The 18,374-nt window shown below is 34.1% G+C and overlaps 1 protein-coding gene across 1 annotated transcript in view; it reads right to left on the reverse strand.

The window, feature by feature from the left end:
- The window catches only part of LOC117788569 (synaptotagmin-5), a 57,335-nt gene extending 39,143 nt beyond the window's left edge, over positions 1–18,192 (reverse strand). The window contains exon 1 of the mRNA XM_034627356.1: positions 17,880–18,192. The gene's annotated coding sequence lies outside the window, so the exon portion shown is untranslated. The remainder of the gene's footprint in view (positions 1–17,879) is intronic.
- Between the last annotated feature and the right edge of the window lie 182 nt (positions 18,193–18,374).

Below are 18,374 nucleotides of genomic sequence, written 5' to 3' on the forward strand. Positions count from 1 at the left end.
AAATTTTTTATAAATATCACCACAAACCCTGCCAGAAACCTTTGGAGATTTTAAAAAAAAATAATTTTAAAGCAACCGTTTGAAAATTTTCGTTTAATTAATTAATTCAAAAACTATTGCATTCATTAAAAAAAAAATAAGTTTAATTACTTCAATAAATTAAACTTTTTGTTTATCTCTTCAAAATATTTTGGTTAATTGAAAGATTGCATAGTTTCAGAAACGAAGCCTTTTGGGTTGATTTGGTGAACACACATTCCTATGAGCAATATAGCTTCGTAGTTAAATTAGTCTTTGTGGTCATTTTAAAATTATTTCGAAGACTAGACTTTCTTGCGAGATCAGCATACATGATCCTTAAAAAAAGCTTATACAGTAGAGTGAGTAATTTTTTTTTTGCGACAAAATCTACGAAGAATTCTAAAAAGGTTTGTCCAAGAAACCATCGGTCTAAAATCAATATTAGGCTTTCGAAATAAAATTAATTTTTTTTACTCCATACAAATTGACCCACTCTATTATAATATTTATACAGGCATGTTTAACCTAAAAATGAAATATGAAAAATGAATGGTTGCTTTTGAAATGTAAAAATTATAAAATTAAATTGCTTTTTAAATTTAATAAAAGAGCATTAAATATATTTAAAATTAATTTTTTTGTACCAAATATACCAATGAAGATAACCTATTTTTTTGTACCCGCAAATAGGTGTGAAAAATTAGAGCTTGGACATTTCTGTAGCTTATATATAACCTCCGGGGGAGGAGGAAAGGGCCCGCCCCTGCACCCCCCTGCTAATGTCCTTGCCTGGTAGTCTACATATATGCTAGACTTGAAGATTTACGACGTAGATTCTACGTGTTAAAGTTGCCGGTTAAATCTGGAAATTCTTCAAATGTTTTTTATTTTTATTTATTCCATGCGCGCATTATAAACGTTTTATATATTCATAAAATATGAAAATACCGTTCTTTTTTTGTTGTTTCGACTTGCAAAATAATTTGTCGGTTGCATTGTTAAATTTTCCTGCAATGCATTTGTGTCGTGACGTCAAAACTTTCACAATAAAATATGCCAAAAATACTAAATTTCGATTTAAACTATCAACTTTAAATGGGGGTTTTTTTCATCCTTACATGGGCATATATGAGCCTGATTTTTCATAGTCAAGGGTGTGGGTCTAGCACCCTGGCAGAAAATGTTTCAGTACAAGTTGTTGTTGTGACGTCTGGCAATTGTGCCCACTGCCATGCTGCCACTATCAAGTGAAAACCCTAATTGCAGTTGATCGGACGACCGAGCTCCTGCTCCTTTGCTCCTGCAAAGCTTCTGCTCTGAGTTCCGAAATAATTAAAATCAATAGAAGGCAGCAAAAGATAGATAGAAGATAGAAAATAAAAAAACATTGATAGAGAATCCAGATTTGAATCGGCAACTTTTGTACGTAGATCGTCAACTCTAGCATCTAGACTACCAGGAAGCTCAAACATTTTCAAACCAAATTATAAAACTGAAATACGAATTCCTGGGTAGGACTGAAATGTAAAGGAATGCTCACGATTTCAGTAATGCACATGTGCCCGCTGCCATGCTGCCACTGTGAAGTGAACACCCTACAAGTGTACTTACTTTTTATGTACTTTTTAGACCCCGTACTTAAAAAGAGTACAGGGGTCTATTGGGTTTGTTTTAACGAATATGTGCGTAACAGGCAGAAGGAGGCGTGGCAGACCCTATAAAGTATATATATTCTTGATCAGCATCAAAAGCCGAGTCGATATAGCCATTTCCGTCTGTCCACCTGTCCGTCCGTGTGAGCGCCTAAATCTCAGAGATTATACGAGATAGAGATACCAAACTTTCACACACAGACTCCAAAGGCGTTGGAGCAGGTCAATGTTTTCAATTATTGACTCGCCCCCCGCAAATCGCGAAAAACTGTCTGTTCGTCTGTATAAACAAAAGGATCTGAGAGACTAAAAGAGATAGAGTAACCAATTTTGGCTCACAGATTTCTATAGACCCCACGCATATCAAGTTTGTTTCAATCTTAAGCCAAGCCCCCGTCTGCAAACAAAAATCGCGAAAAACAACCACACCCACAGTTTTTAAGATAATACAGTTTTAATGGTAATCTAGTAATCTTCCAAAAAAAAAAAACAATTTACGTGGTAAAAGTCTAGTGACGAAAGTCTTTTCATGCCCCAAAATTTCTGATGTCCAATATTGTGAAGAACAAAATTTAATTTAATAAAAGCCTAAAAGTCATTAAAATTACCTTTCCAGCGACATATAAGACAAATCTCTAGCTTATGGTTATTTTTGTGGCGCAAAAACTGTCTGCTACATTGGTTTGCTGATATGCCACACACAAAAAACGCGGAATTTTATTGACTATAACATATTGAAATTTGATAAAGATGTCATGTGTCAATTTTTAAAAAATCGCTAAAATGTAAGCTAACTAACCTTATTTCACCTGTAAAATGTTAAAGATACAAACAAACCGACTTTTCATCTCATTTTGAGAAGTCCACTAAAAATTTCAAATTTAATTAATCAATCAATCGACTTGTATTTTTAATAAGAATTTTCAAAAAATAAAAAAATTACCACTCCCACTTACACCCCCTTATCTCATGAACCAGGTGAGTAGCAAAAGTTTTAGTACGCCATTTGGTTAGTTTGGACTAAGCCTTTCGATCGGTATATAACTTGATCTGATCGGACAGTCGTAGCAAATTTTCCAAATTAGCTGTATATATAGCTAGTCGCCTTTAGCACCCTTCGTGCTAAAAAAGTTTTTGGCGTTATGTCCATTTTCATTTCGAATATAACGCTCAAATTAAGATTTTGGTCCGAAATAAAAATGTATGACAAAAGTTTTGTGCCTTATAATAATAATTTAATTTGCTCAGCCTGAAAGTATGCCTCAATATTTTTATTGTATTTGAATATAATTTCTATGAAATGCAGAGCTGCTGATCATCAGCTGCTAAGAGACCAATTTGTCAAATAGAAAGGAATATGGCTAGTTTCTTTACAGCATAGAGAGAGTTCCGGGTCTCGCATTAGAGCGGCATCTGTCTCTTCCATTTTGGCATCCAGAGAAGGCAGACGTATATCTGCAGTGATACACAGTATATATTTTCAAGTGACTTGTTCGACTTAACAAGAAAGTTAAAATAATATATATGTATATACGCGAGTGCACCAGACAGAGGAAAAGGAAAAGGCGGGCTTGCCAACATTTTATTAATTATTGCCGCGCAAAATCCAGGGTGGTGAGTTTATTTTAGAAACAAAAATTTTTTTTGTAGAAGGCGAAAAGAGATTGTTTTTTTTTAATTTTTTCTATATATACCCAAACCTATCTTTTTAGGTTTGGCGAATAGCAATTCGCATACCTCCCTCTCATTTGTTGTTCTCCCTCTCATTGTTGTTTGATTAAAATGCCTCTAAACTAAACAGATGTTTTGCGCGCTCTTTATGCTCTTCATGCTCCAACGGATATAGGAGGGAGGGCAACAGCAGCAGCTTTGTCAATAATCGGCCGTTAAAATATGATGACTTTGAAAAAATAAATATAAGGAAAATAAGAAAAAATAAAATAAAAAATGCCAAAAAAGGCTAAGCTTCAACAGACCCATAAAATAAAATAAAAGTTACGAATTAAGTATTGTGCTTTAATTTAAAAAACTTTGAAAGCTCCCGGTAACCGAGAAATCAGGATGACTTGGTATCAGTGGTCAGCAGCGCAGTGCTCAGTGCTTGCGCTTTATCTACGGCATGCGGTTCTACGGTGGAATTCGCGGAGAAATTCAATTTAAATCGGCGGAAAGTTCCGGGAAAATGGCAATGGCTATCGAGACGGAGAAATAATTCGATAAATTTTATTTTATTTTTGATAGAAAAGAAAAAAAAAAGGAACAATTTTAATATTTTAAAATAATTTTAAATCAATGTTAATATTGTGCTAATTCGTTTTTTTCCCAAATTTATTTATTTATAATTAATGGCAACAGTTTCAGTGGTTTTTGTTTGTGCATTTTGGTTTTTATTATGTGTTGGTGGTGAAAGAAAAATGCAAAGCCAAAAGTAAAAATACAAACAAAAAATAAGCTAACAACAACAAAGAGAATATTCTCCCTTAATATCTATCGCTCTTCTTCAAGTCGCTCATTCACTTGCTTGGTCTGCGCATGATAAGCGAGATAAAAGAAAAGAAAAAAAGAGATTGTGATATGAACGCAAGAAGAGGTTAAGAGAGTGTGATTTTCTTTTCAAAAGCTCGTATAAAACGGCTTGTGCAATCAAAAGCTCAATGGTGTAATTGATAAGCTTAATGCTTGAAATGTTAACGTTACGGACTGCGCAGAAGAATATTTTGTTTACGTTGCAAACAAAGCCTGAGAAGCTAGATCGTTTAATGTTTACGTTACCGACTACGCAGGGAAATCATTGATTTCAAGCTGGGTGATAACTGATTGGAATTGAAATCCAATTGGGAATATTGTTTATAATTTTGAAGAGAACCTTTCAAGCTGGGTGACAACTGATTGTATTGGAAATCCAATTGGGAATATTGTTTATATTTTGAAGGGAATTGGTTTGCAGCTGGGTGATAGCTCCTCCCTTTCTTAAAAAGAATCGTCCCGATTCTTAATGATTTCGTTTTAGGAATTCGATTTGTTGATTTAATTTATATAAAAAATCATGCTTGTGTTTGGGGGGTGGGGTACCATTGTGATTTTGATAACGCGGTAATTTAAGGGGATTTACATTTGTTACTTGGCAAAATTTTAGAAGCTTTATGATGATAAAAATTAAAATTATGAAGAATATAATATATGTAATTTTTGTAATTTAACAACAACTTTTGATAAAAGATTTGTATTTTCTAATTGTAGTTTGGTGTTTTAGTAAGTTGATATTCTGTAATTAAGTTATTTGTGAATTTATTGTATTTGATGTTGTTTATTATTACTATGGTTTTAAAAGTAACATGATAACCTGGAAGCCAGGTTTCGTTAATATAATTTGTGCCTAACACTAAAATTGCGCCATCCGTTATAATTTCAATTTGCTTATTTTTTCCAGATAATTTTTTACAAGTTGTATATTGTTTATTAAGAAGATTCACAAAGCAATTAGGAGTAAATATAATTTGGGCAAAGCTGTTTTATATTTATTTTTTAAAATTGTTGATGACATAAAATGTGTTGTTACAATTAGCAATTTTGTCGTTGACAAATAATGTGATTTTCGTAACTTCTTTAAAAATCGGCAAAAGAAATTGTTATACCTGAACGATACATGGATGATTTGAATTGTGCTGATGAAAAACTAGGTTCGTTATCCATCATTATGGTTTTAACAAAAGGAAAGGGTTGGATTAATTCTAACACTTTGTTTGCCATGTCTGATGTGTTAGCGATTTCTTTTACGACCAAAATCTAAGAATAAGCATCTATACAAGTTATGAATGTTAATTTTTGGGCATAGAAAATGTCAATGTGAAGTTGTTCACTTTATCTTTCTGGAATAGGTGCTTTAGAAATAAGGATTTGTTTAGGGATTCTGTTAAATTTATTTTTGTTACAAATTTCGGCATGTCGTATGTGTTCTTAAAGTTTTTTATATAATGTAGGCCAATAATAGAACTTCAAAATATGCCTAAGATTTTCGTCAAATCCTCTGTGAGCTCGAGCATGTATTTCTTCGATAATAATCTCTTGGTCATTTCTGTTTTCAATGTCTTGCACAAACATCCGTGTGGAAAGAAACTTGTTGGTAATGTTCTTTTTCATTTAGCCTGAATCTCATACAAGTACAAGTCTTCGAGACAACCTGTGGTTAAATTTGGTTGGAGAAATTCTTTAAGTATGTTTATTAAGTAATCTACTGTATCGTATTCTATAATATGTCTTGTTTTGATGAGTGAATGGTAATTCTATTTTTTTAAATAAGTAACTGTTGTTTGAACTGATTCAATGGTTTGTTAGTCTTCTCTCATACATTTCCATAGCTACAGTTTCAGTTGCACAGTGAACAGTTTCGGAAGAAAATTTTTCCCCAGACAAGTGGTTTCCTTCAATGGAATCTTGACTGCCAATGATAGAAATGTGTTTAATGACTATCCTTGATAAAGCGTCAGCAACGACGTTAGTGGAGCCTGGTTTATAGAATATTTTAGGGGAAAATTCTTCTGTAATGGAATGCCAAAGTTTCATTTTTGGATTGGGGTTTCGAGAAGAAACTGCAAATGAAAGCGGTTAATGATCTGTGTGAATTTCTAGATTTGTAACGCCATATAAATAATTTTTCTTTGAGATTCTTTAAACCCCATACAATAGCATATAATTTTCTTTCATTTGTGGCATAATTTCTTTCTGTTGTATTTAAAGTTATGGAAACAAAGGTAATAGGTTTATTTTACTGTGAAAGGACTGCGCCTATGGCGATGTCTGAGCGTCTGTACTGAGAACAAACCATTTTGAATAATCTGGCTGGGTTAATTCAACTTTTGCAATTAAGTGTGATTTAAGATTTTCGAAAGCAGAGAAAGCTTCTTCGTCCAATGATATTTCCGTTTTCTTAGACATATGTTTTGAAACCATACCGTTATGTCCTTGTGACAATTTAGTGTGTGGTTTTGCTATGGATGCATAATTTTTTACAAATTTCCTGTAATAACGGGATAAACCTTGAAAGCCTCGTAATTGTCTCAAATTGTCGGGTGGAGGATATTTTATAAAAGCTTCTATTTTTTAAGGATCACTTTTGATGATGTGTGATACTATGTATCCCAAAAATTCAATTTCTCTTTGGAAGAATATTGATTTTTCTAAAGATATCTTCATGTTTGCTTTAAAAAGGATCTTAATGGTTTCCTGTTAATCATCGAAATGATATTCTGGAGTTTCTGAAAAAACCATAATATCGTCCATATAAATGTGACAAGTTTTCCTACTTTTTCGCGCAATATATTATCCATTGCCCTTTGGAATATGCCTGGTGCATTTGCAAGCCCAAATGGCAAACGTTGAATTTCGTATTTACCATTGTTAATGGAAAACGCTGTTTTTTTTTTATGTCTTCGATTTTTATTAAAATTTGATGGAATCCAGACTCCAAATCAATTGTCAGAAAGAATCGTCCTTTTTTTGGGTTAGACAAAATGACAGTATTGTTATTGTTATTAAATTTTTTGAAATCGATCACTAACCGACTCTTTGGTGTCCCGTCTTCTCTGAAACCTTTTTTCCAACTACTCATACTGGGGCATTGTAAGGACTTCTGCTAGGCCTTATTATATTTTCGTTCAACATCCTATTTGTTTCCTGACTCACAAAATTGTTAACTGAGTGAAATAAGGATATTGCTTGCTGTAAATTGCATTGTCATTTATTGTTCGAATCTCTCCTCTGATATCTGTCCTAAAAGGGAGACTGGTTTGAATCTGAGAATGCTTTTACTCTATTTCTTGAACAACCTGTTGTTCAAGGATATTCAAATCCATTTCATTAATAGAATGATTAGCTGTACACAAGGAGGAACTTGTAGTAGGGGATAATGACATCTTTCGACGTCTGCTCTTTTTCGATTTTTTCTTTGTGCGTTTTGTTTCCCTAGGTTTATTTTTTTTGTAATTTTTTGTTTTTTTTTTTTTGTTTGTGGGCCTTCAGCGTCACTCAATTACGATGATTCTGTATATAATACATTTAATAGGTAAAATGTTTTGTATTTTCGATTTTGGTAGTCCAAGTATGAAGCGACTGTGTAAGCTTCATCTGAACTCATTAAATTGCCTACCGTTTCTTGGGCATGTTTTATTAAATTTATTTTTTCTGTTTTATTATTATAACGCAAGCTTCCCTCTGATAAATCAATTACTGCTTTGATTTCTTTCATAAAACCTGTGGCGTTTGCCGAATATATTTATATTAAGAAAGTGTGTTATTATACTGTAGACGTTTACAGTTTTTATTCTTTTCTTAATTACTAACTCTTCTGCAGTGTCGTAAATTCCCTTGTTCACATAACAAGCGGTAGCACCTGTATCTATCATTATGTTTACTTTTTCATTTATTTTCTTGTCTATCCTGTAGACGAAGGGGAGCTCTCCTGCTCTTCCTCTAAAAAATAATTTCATTGAAGGTTGTTAACACGCATAAGCTTGTTAGGTTGCTGACCTGAAGGGGGCCTCAGCTCCCGCTTCTTTGGTTGCACAAAATTTTCATTTTGTGGATTTGGATATGGCATGTTATGCAACTGGATGGATTTGTCTACATCCATGGGTTCCTGTGCAGGTTGAGAAGTGTTGCGCAGCATTCTGATTTTGTGGAGCTTGATCAAAACGCAAACGATTATCAAATTTTTTGAATGGGTTTGTATTGCCAGTATTTTTTTTGTTGATTCCTTTGCCCAGAGCTGGGATTGTTTTGTTGGGAATTAGCAAAACGATTGTGTGCGAAATGAGCCCTTTAATAATTCGCTTCAAGTTATTGTGCCTTTGCCAACCCGCTAGGCAAGCTTTCTGGTTTAAGAGAAAACAATATTTCTGATAAGAAACCGTTAAGGCCTGTGATAAAGATCCGCAAAGCATTGTCCCTGTTTTTGTTATTCATTTCGGTAATAATGCTGGCTTTGTCACCATACGTCATGATAGTTTTGTTTATCAGCAGAGTCAATTTTTTACTGACCAAATTGTAGTAGTCGAGGACAGTTAAGTTACCCGCCTTAGAACGCTTAATTCTTGTTCTGTTATGTAGATTGGTCGTCTATCGCTATACGCGAAATTCAATCTTGAAAGTATGGCTTCCAAACTAAGAACTGTACCATGATTGGTTAAAGTATCATTAGCTCTACCTGTCATTTTGTTTCGGAGAATTGTCAACGCACCTTCGTACTTTCTATTTCGTTCTGCTTCGCGACAGCAAACATACGCATTGTAACTACCCGAAAATTCTGGTATTGATTTAATAACATGGAAAGACTCATCGCAACGAATGGTATTGTTGATTTGTGTAGCTGTGCATTTTTGTTCATCTTAATTCTGCAATTTGTTGTTCAAGTGCTCTAGTTTGATTCGCAATCAACTGAATTACCAAATCAGCTGTTAATCTATCGTTAGCCATTTTTAAGCCCTCGAAACTTTCAATTAGGTCTTCCCGTTTGTATCAATTATATTTTCACAATTTTTTAAATAAAAGTTTCTTAACAACACAAAGTAAATTTATAGTTTATATAAAAGTTATAAAAATAATTATAATATATTTATGATGGCTCACGTAAACGATCTTTCTTCTTCGTTGATGAATATGAAACTTGTTAGTCTTCCTTGCTTCTGTCCTTGGGGTCTTCTATTTGATTGTTGTAAAATGATTCGGTGTTCCTTCTTTTTGGTTTTTTATTTGGTTGATTTTTAAAACAAATTGGTCACATAAAGCTTTTTTTTTTTTAAAGTTATTATTGTGGTGTTTCCAATTGTTGAAAATTTTTGATGCACTTGAGTAATTGTAGCTCTCGGTATTTCTAATTGTTGGACATTTTTGATGCATTGTAGTCATTTTGAGTTCAGAGACTTTTTATAAACAAAAAAAACCTCTACACGAGACAAAAGTCTAGTGACAAAAGCAATTTCTAGCAACAAAAAATTTCTGATATCCAACTTTGTGACGAACAAAATTCAGTTTAATATAAAATTCGTAAATAAAAATATAAATTAAATTGGCATTAAATTGGCATTGTGCACTGTGCGCAAAAAGAGTGAGCTTCTTTGTACACAAAAATTACTTTTTGGGCAGTGCCGAATGCCAATTTTCCTTTTTAGACCCCGTACTTAAAAAAAGTACAGGGGTCTATTGGGTTTGTTTTACCGAATATGTGCGTAACAGGTAGAAGGAGGCGTGGCAGACCCTATAAAGTATATATATTCTTGATCAGCATCAATAGTCGAGTCGATATAGCAATGTCCGTCTGTCTGTCTGTCTGTCTGTCTGTCTGTCTGTCCGTCTGTCTGTCTGTATGAACACCTAGATCTCGGAGACTATAAGAGCTAGAGACACCAAACTTGGTATGTAGGTTCCTCTATACTGCAGGCAGATCAAGTTTGTTTCAAAAATCAGCCACGCCCCCTTAACCGCCTGCAAATCGACATTGAAAATTTCATATCCAAATTATAAGAGCATTTTGAAAGCCAGAAATTCCAGATTTTGCACAGATGAAGATATAATTGTCCTAAATTTTTGCTGAAAATTTCATTCTGATCGCACAGTAAATAGCGAAGATATTCAAATAATAAATTTTGCTGTTAAATTCGTTGATGGCGCGTTGGCAATAATTAAAACTTGAATATCTTGATAAAACAAAAAATTTATATTAACATATTATATAACAAATTGGCGTCCATTCAGACGTGAGCTTCGGTGGCGCAGTGTACTGAGTCGCGGAGTCGGACAGTGCTCGTGGGTTCGAGTCCTGCCGTAGGCGAAAGATTTTTAATTTATTTATGTTCGAATTCAATTTCATTTTATATTAAAACAAACTCAGTGCTTATTTAAAATGTAATATTAACATTAAATGTTAAAATATAAATTATTTCTTTTACTTTTAATTGAGCACTAAAACAAGCAATATGGCCATTTAGGAGGATAAAGACATAAGTGAGAGTGGCTCAACACTTTGAGCCTTTGTCTTTGAAAATTTTGCAATTTTGTCGCGGGTTCGATTCCGGCGGGAACAACTTTTTTCCAGCTGAATTTAAGCTTTTTTTTTTAATTTTTACAATTTATTGAAATTGTTATTTATGAATGTTATACTGACATTTAATATTGAATACATGTTTAAAAATTTCATTTAAATAATTTTACATTGGTATTTATGTATATAAACGTTAAGTTAAAATTCTATGTTAATTTCATGTTTATTATAAATATACTGTGTAAATTTATGTTTTTAGTAAATTTGTCTTTTTTTGGTTTTCAATTATTTTACTATTTGATTTAACATTTAGCATGTTTAACATGCAGTTTTAATTTATTCTCTGTTAAGGTTTCACTTATGCTTAACATAGCCAAATATGCATAAACGCATGTTTATATATATATGAATGCTTAGCTAGAAACTTCTTTTGTTTTGGCGCGTGCCAACATATGTATGTATGTGTGCACTTAACAGATCTTTGAATTGCACATATGGATGTCCTGCTCTTCCTAATGATTAATGCATATGTATGTCTATTTGACTTTAAACTGATTCTTTTTCAACTCTTTTGTGCGCGCTGTGTACAAGTGATTTTGAAATTTGATTTTGTTGTGCTACCAAGTGTTCCATTTTAAGATAATTAGTGTGACTAGTGTTATTAAATAGTGTTAAACATAAGACTCTAAGGCATATATACTTATAGTAATGGCCTCCACGTGGTGTTCCCTGGGTGCCGATAAAATTTTTAATTATATCGGAAGCAAATTCGAGCGGCGACAAATTTAATATATAAGAGTTTATGGTAATCTTAAATATTATTTAGTTTTTAGAAGTGACTGATTTTGGATAGTAAGTACGGGGTCTCCGACAGTCGAGTATGCTCGACTGTAGCACCGGCCGACTAGTTTTTTTTGAGATTAATTTATATTTTTACTTAAGATTTGTATATTAAACTGAACTGAAAAAAAAGTTTTTTACATTAAGCCTTGGATTTCGCCTGATCGGTCCTATGACAGCTATATGATATAGTGGTTCGATTAGAACCAAGTTTGATCAGGATAGATAAGTCTAACTTAAATGCATATTCTATTAGCTTGGTTACGATATCTCGTCAAACAAAAAAGTTTTTCATACTAAGACTTAATATTGGTCCGATCGGTCCTATGAAAGTTGTATGATTTAGTGGTCCGATTTGAACCAACTTTGGTCAGGATATATAAAACCAAGTTATAAACTTTATTTCACCTGTAAAATGTTACCTGAGTACTTTAGAAAAAAAAGGTACATTTCTAGATTTTTGAAATGCAATAAATCCCCATCATTATATCTAAGGTATTTTAGCGCTTTGAAAGAAACAGACAAGCAAACAAACTGACTTTTCATTTCATTTTGAGAAGTCCACTAAAAATTTCAAATTTATTTATCTTTTGAACCAGTTATCGGATTTGGGTGATCGAGGTATCAATTTAATTAGAGTTAAAAAAAAATAAAATTTTACCAAAAGGCCCCAACGGCTTCATTAGCTGCAATCAGTGAAATTTTTCCCCTCCCACTTACACCCCCCGTATCTCATGACCCAGGTGAGCTAGAAAAGTTTTAGTATCTGATCTGACAGTCGTAGCAAATTGTCAATATTAGCTGTATATATTGCTTAGTGGTGCTTTCGTCACTAGCGCAAACTGCCGTGCGCAGTGATATTGTCGTGAGATTTGTATTTGGATATTAGATTTTCATTTTTGAGTTATATTTTGTTTAAATTCATTTTATATATAATATTAAATGTTTATTAAATGTTCAGCTGAAATGAATAATAATTGAGTTTTCTAATAAGGGTCATGCAAGGTGGAAATGAATTAGATTAGAGCTTTAAGACATTGAAGGGATCACTCTAAAATGGTTTCTTTTTTTTTTAGGACGATCATAGGATGGGCGGGCAAAACATTTATGCAACAACAGCTGCAGCATAAGCTTTTTGGTGTCAACTTTCTTTGTTTCTTTTTCTACTTAAGTGTCTGACAGTCTGTCGCTTCAAGTGTGATGGAGCTGTTAAGAGTATGGGTTTTTTTTTTATTATTTATTTTAGTAGCGCTGTTGGCATAGGTTAAAGAGCGACTATTAGTTAAACACCTCCCAAGCTCTAACCGACTTGGAAAATATTCGGATGCTAACACGTGCGTCATTCTAAGCCATCACAACATCAGCGAATTCATTTATTTTTTGGTTGCATGCTACACAATAAAGTAATAGTTTTATTTATTTTTAAAGTGGTTCGATTCAGGGCTGAATATCAACTGTCCTGTCGCTATACAACCGTGTAATTACTACTTAGTTTTGTTAGATGGCTTTGTATTTGTGTATTATTTGTTTATTTACAATTAAATTAAATAAATTATATAAATTAAGTTAATTTAATGTATATTTCATAATATAAAATTAATAAAATTTGGGATAAAGAAACAGTATTGACGTTTTTGATTTCTTTCAAAATTTAAGGTCAATGCACTCCCCAAAGATTTTACTCTTTGTGTGTAACACATGCGACTTGACGGATTTTTACAGATTTTGGTATTCTTAAAATTTCTGTAAGTCCGATGTCTTTCATCGATCTCGACAGTCGATGGAATTAAAAAAAAAAAAAACAGTTAGGGCCCTCTAAGAAATATCATAATTATTATTTATATTATTCTCTTTTGGGGTTAAGTCACAATTTTGTCGGATTCTTTAAGTTTTTTGACGGATTTCTCAAAATAGATCGTAGATGAGTCACTTCAGGTCGACCTGCAATAAATGAATTAATAATCTCAAAGCCCTATAATGTTTTTCATACTAAAACTTGATTATTGACCAATTGTTTTTATAAAAGCTATATAATATAGTGGTCCGATCCAAAAAAAAAACATAAAACTTGATCTGCTTGCAATATAGATTAACCGACAAGCTCTCTAGTTTTTATAGTCTCAAAAAACTAGGGGCTCATACAGGCGTAAGGTCATCGGGACAGACGGACATTGCTTTATCGACTTGGCCATTGACGCTGATCACGAATACTTTATACACTGATAAAAGAAAAAGGATTTGGTCTCAGAACTAAGATTTTTGGTCTAAAAAATGCGTCGAGAACATAATATTCTTATATTAAGAGAACACATCTTGATTTTAATAACAATTTAAATAGGACCCAGCACTTATTTTAAAAATAAATGTTCTTAAAATTAAAATCAAAAAATAAAATAAATAAAAATAATTTTTTATATTTATAATTTTTCTTATTTTTTAATTTTGATTTATTTACATTTTATTCTGTTTTAGTAACTTTATAAATGTTATTTTAATACTGCTACTGCTTCACAACTGAAGCGGCCTCTTTAACCAGAGCGCCACGGTGCCACCATTCGTTTAATACGAAATAGTACCTATTTATACTTTCCTAACAATTGAAGATTTTTATTCTTATATTAAGATTTTAAGATTTTTTAGATTAATAATCTTAGTTTTAGTAATCTGGTCTTAAAACAATCTTATTTGGTCATTTTTTCAGTGTAGGGTCTACCAGGCCTCCTTCTGTCTGTTAATTACATTTTTACACAAACTTAGTAGACTTTTTAAGTACGGGGTCCAAAAACGGGATGATATAAAGACTACAATTTTAAAATAACTTAACAGAGCTTCCTAAACGTAATATTGTTTTCTTTTACTCTTTCATGCTCTAACAGTTCCTACACAAACTTAAGAAGGCAAGACAAATCATCTTTAAAAGTAACTCGAAAAGAGTATTTCCGACATTATAGTATTAGATTACACCCAAAAACGATAAAGAGCGCGTTTACAAAGTGTTTACGAGATATTCAAGCCGGTTCACACTGAGTGGACGTATCATTTTGTAGCTTACAAGTTGTTTATTTGTTTATTACCAGCCTGGACATAGAGCTTACAACTCTGCTTGGCCATGCTGCCTCCTCCTACGGTTGCTTATCTTTCATTTCTATCATTTTTTGGGTGTCTTTACTCCAACAAAAACCCTAGAAATTAACAAGTTGGGTGGGTCACATCACAGTCCACATTGTGTTCGTTACAGTCCGTGAATGAGGGGTTAAGGGAGAGCATTGTTATGGTTTTTCGTTAGACTGTTTAATGAATCAACAAGTGTAATGGCACGCTATGGCAATGTTTTGGCCTCCCGTTGACAATACCGAAAGGGTTCACATTTTTATCGAAGCACAGCGTCTTCCTCTCCGTCTCCATCGAAATAAGTCATAATAAGGCCTGTTTTACTGAGGCGCATTTGCATGGATCGCATTTGCATAAATTTATTTAAAAGCATGAATTCGTGCATAGAACATCATCATAGTGAAAGCAAGTTCACCTACACGTACACTGAATTTAAGGATGTGGGAGCCAAGAAGCAAAGCGTCCAGTTCAAGCTCGAGTCCGAGTTGGAGTTGGACTTGGAGCTGGTTAGGTGGCAAACCAACTTAGCATAACAATACAAGTCCGAATACAAGTACTCACAACTTTTCGCGGATAGCAATAAGCGTTTCAGAGCTTTTAGCGTTTTGTTGTGTCATCGAATTAACATTTTGATTGGATTTTCCAATATTGCGCCATATGGCAGGTTGGTAGCTGATGGTTGATGACTGAGAAGGAGGATGAGATTTGCGGGTTATGATGGGGTCTAAAGTGTGGAGTGTGGAGAGTGGGATGTGGTTGTCTGGCGCACTATTTATTCACTCTGGCTATTCTTCATGGAGCATATACAAATTGTCCGATAAGATAAACAATTTTATTGTTTATGCAATTGTTTCGTAAATGAAATCGAACTAAAACCCGTACAAACTTAATCTGGTGTGTACTTAGTAAAGGTTATAGAAAAGGTCTTTTACAAAAAGCTCTGTTTATTAATCCATTTCCCAATTGTTAAAACACATTTAACATTTTACCACTGTCCTGCAGACACTTAGGCAATGTCAGATACAACAGCTGCTTTTAGTCCTGCATCCAATTCTGTATCTAGTCCGGCATCGACTGCTACATCGACTGCTGGGTCAGTATCCTCTTTAGGTTCATCTACAACAGCAGCATCAGTGGTGACTTCAATTGGCTTAACCACTCTTGGACGCCAATATGGAGCACCCAAGGAACGCCAGTTTCTCGGTCTATATCCTCCCCAGAAAGGAGCAGGAGCTGGTCTATTCCAGCCATACCAACTTCTGGGTCCTCCAAATCCCGGCCAGTATTGGGGAGCCCCAACATAGGGCAGAATGGGCTCAGCAGCTGCAACCGGAGCAACTTCCTCTGCAGTTTCTGCCAACACCAATGGCTCACTGGCAATAGCCGGTTGTACTGCTAGCTTGATTAAGGGTCCTGGGCGGACGAGTGCTCGATGTATAGCCACATTTGGTGTCTCCGATAAGACTAGAGTCGCCAAACCGACGAATGCCAAAGACATTAACCAACGCATTATGGTTTATGAATTCTGTATTCAACTGATTTCCATTCGCAGCGATGGCTCCTTTTATTGCCAAAAACATATGAGTCGCTTTCAAATATTGGTTTAACTTAATTCACAAAGCAATTGTCAAAGTCTGATCTGTCGCATTTCACGACTTGTTTATCCACATTTCGAGCGTCAAAGTCGACTCTAATGATGTCGATTCCCCCCAAGAGTCTGAATTATTTGCATAGCTTGAAGAAAGTTAATAAAGATTTTGATAGGTCGTCATTAGGACACGAGCATACAATATTCCGACTGCATATTGTGTCGACATGTGTTCCTTTCTATTGTCTTAAACGTAAATACTCTAACTAAAAGAACACATCAGCACTATATGAAAGCTGTGCAAATAAATATTGCCCTCTGCAATGCCAACAAATATTAAAGTATATAAGTCTACTAATTAATTGTGAATCCAAAATTGGCTCCACAAATAAACCGTTGATAACATCTGTATGACTTCTTATATATTACACTCGATGTTTGATAGTGAAACATAATTCTTTTATTATTTTTGTGCGTAGACTAGTTGTTTGGTGGTGAAGTATAATTTGTTTTCTTATTTTTAACGAGAGCAGTGTGCGTAGTTTTGTTGTACTCCAGGGCCTTTGATTCATATGATTACACATTCGCACGTCAACTTGAATTTGAAAATAAATATCAAAGAAGTTCAGCATAAGGGATAATCATTCTTGAATTACACTGGTCATGGTCAGTGCCCGAATAAAAGTCAAGACCATAAAGCAAGACAGAATACAGATGACAATGAACCTGTTGACCACAGCCTTTGACATTACGTATACGCGCCGTTTGCAAATCATTAGAGGACTAGGAAATTACTGACATAAGTAAAGTACAAGTACATTCATTTCTGTGTCGAAGTGTATGTAAATAGATCTAAGTCGCACTATGCACTGACAATTGCCGATTGACGTCATTGTTATCGTTTCGGAGCATAATTATAGCAATAATAGAGCATAGGCGTAATGTTTGCTAGATCTGAGTGCCGTAACGAATATTCCCAAAGTATTCTCTATGCCTGAGCCTGATAAGCCTTCTGTCAATCCTCGCCTATCTTATCAGATATTACAATTTCAATTGATGCATATGCGAGTACAAGTAAATATAAATAGATGGTGTATGAGCAATATATTTATGTATATAATTCTACACCGAACGTAAGGGAAATGCAGCCCACACAGATTTTTTACACATAAGAGAATTTATTGCGACTTCTGTAATAAGGGAAATCTATACGAGGATACGACCCAACCCAAGTCGACCAATAAAACTGGCCACTTTACATCTTAGGAGTGGTCGTTGTCCTCCTGTTACTGTGAATGTGATTGCTTTGTGCCAAGGCCAGCAACAGTTTGTATAGTCCGTGTCCGCTAGGCAAACAATCGCATTTTTAATAACCTTAACTCCAGATAACATGAAATGGAAAGGGTGAGATAGGGAAGTGGTGAAGCAATATGCTCACTATTCTCGTACAAAATAATATTTGGGCTCAGCATCATTCAACAAGCGGATTTTAATGGAACTTTTGTTTTTGTTTCCCCAAGTGTCAAATAAGAATCTATTATCACATTAGAGTAACACGAGTATGACACTTAATAAGAATTATCGTAAAAATGCATAGAAATACCCTACAAATTTATAAATTGCAGCAGCTTACCTGAAATCTAGTTTTGTTTGTTTTTGTAGCACTTCAATATTGGTTTAATTTAAGAGATAAACTTGATTGACAAACACTTTAGAATCACACCGTTCCTCAAAAATTCTATTTCCTTCACGACATATCTCAACCAATACAATAGATAAAGATCATATAACAAGTCTAAAACAAAATCGCACTTCAATGTCTTTGATTTCAAGTTTTTTTAGACTCCTACAAGTGGTATTCCAATAGATATTTAATACAAATTAAGTTGGTCGCTGCACAAATAAATAACGCTCAGCGTGCCACAGATTGCAACTGCTTGCCACAACGACAGGATAACCAATGCTAGACGATGCGCCATAGCCAATGCTACCATATGCTAGCAATTTTGTCGCCGACGTATTCGTGGTCGCCTTCGTGTTACTCCCAAAAAGCTCCTCTGGACATAGCCTGTGCTTCGGGCCATGTCGTGCCGGACAGAGCTTTCGCTGTCTGTTATCAGTCATAGTT

This window comes from Drosophila innubila (genome assembly GCF_004354385.1).
Source record: "Drosophila innubila isolate TH190305 chromosome 3L unlocalized genomic scaffold, UK_Dinn_1.0 0_D_3L, whole genome shotgun sequence".
Lineage (NCBI taxonomy): Eukaryota > Metazoa > Arthropoda > Insecta > Diptera > Drosophilidae > Drosophila > Drosophila innubila.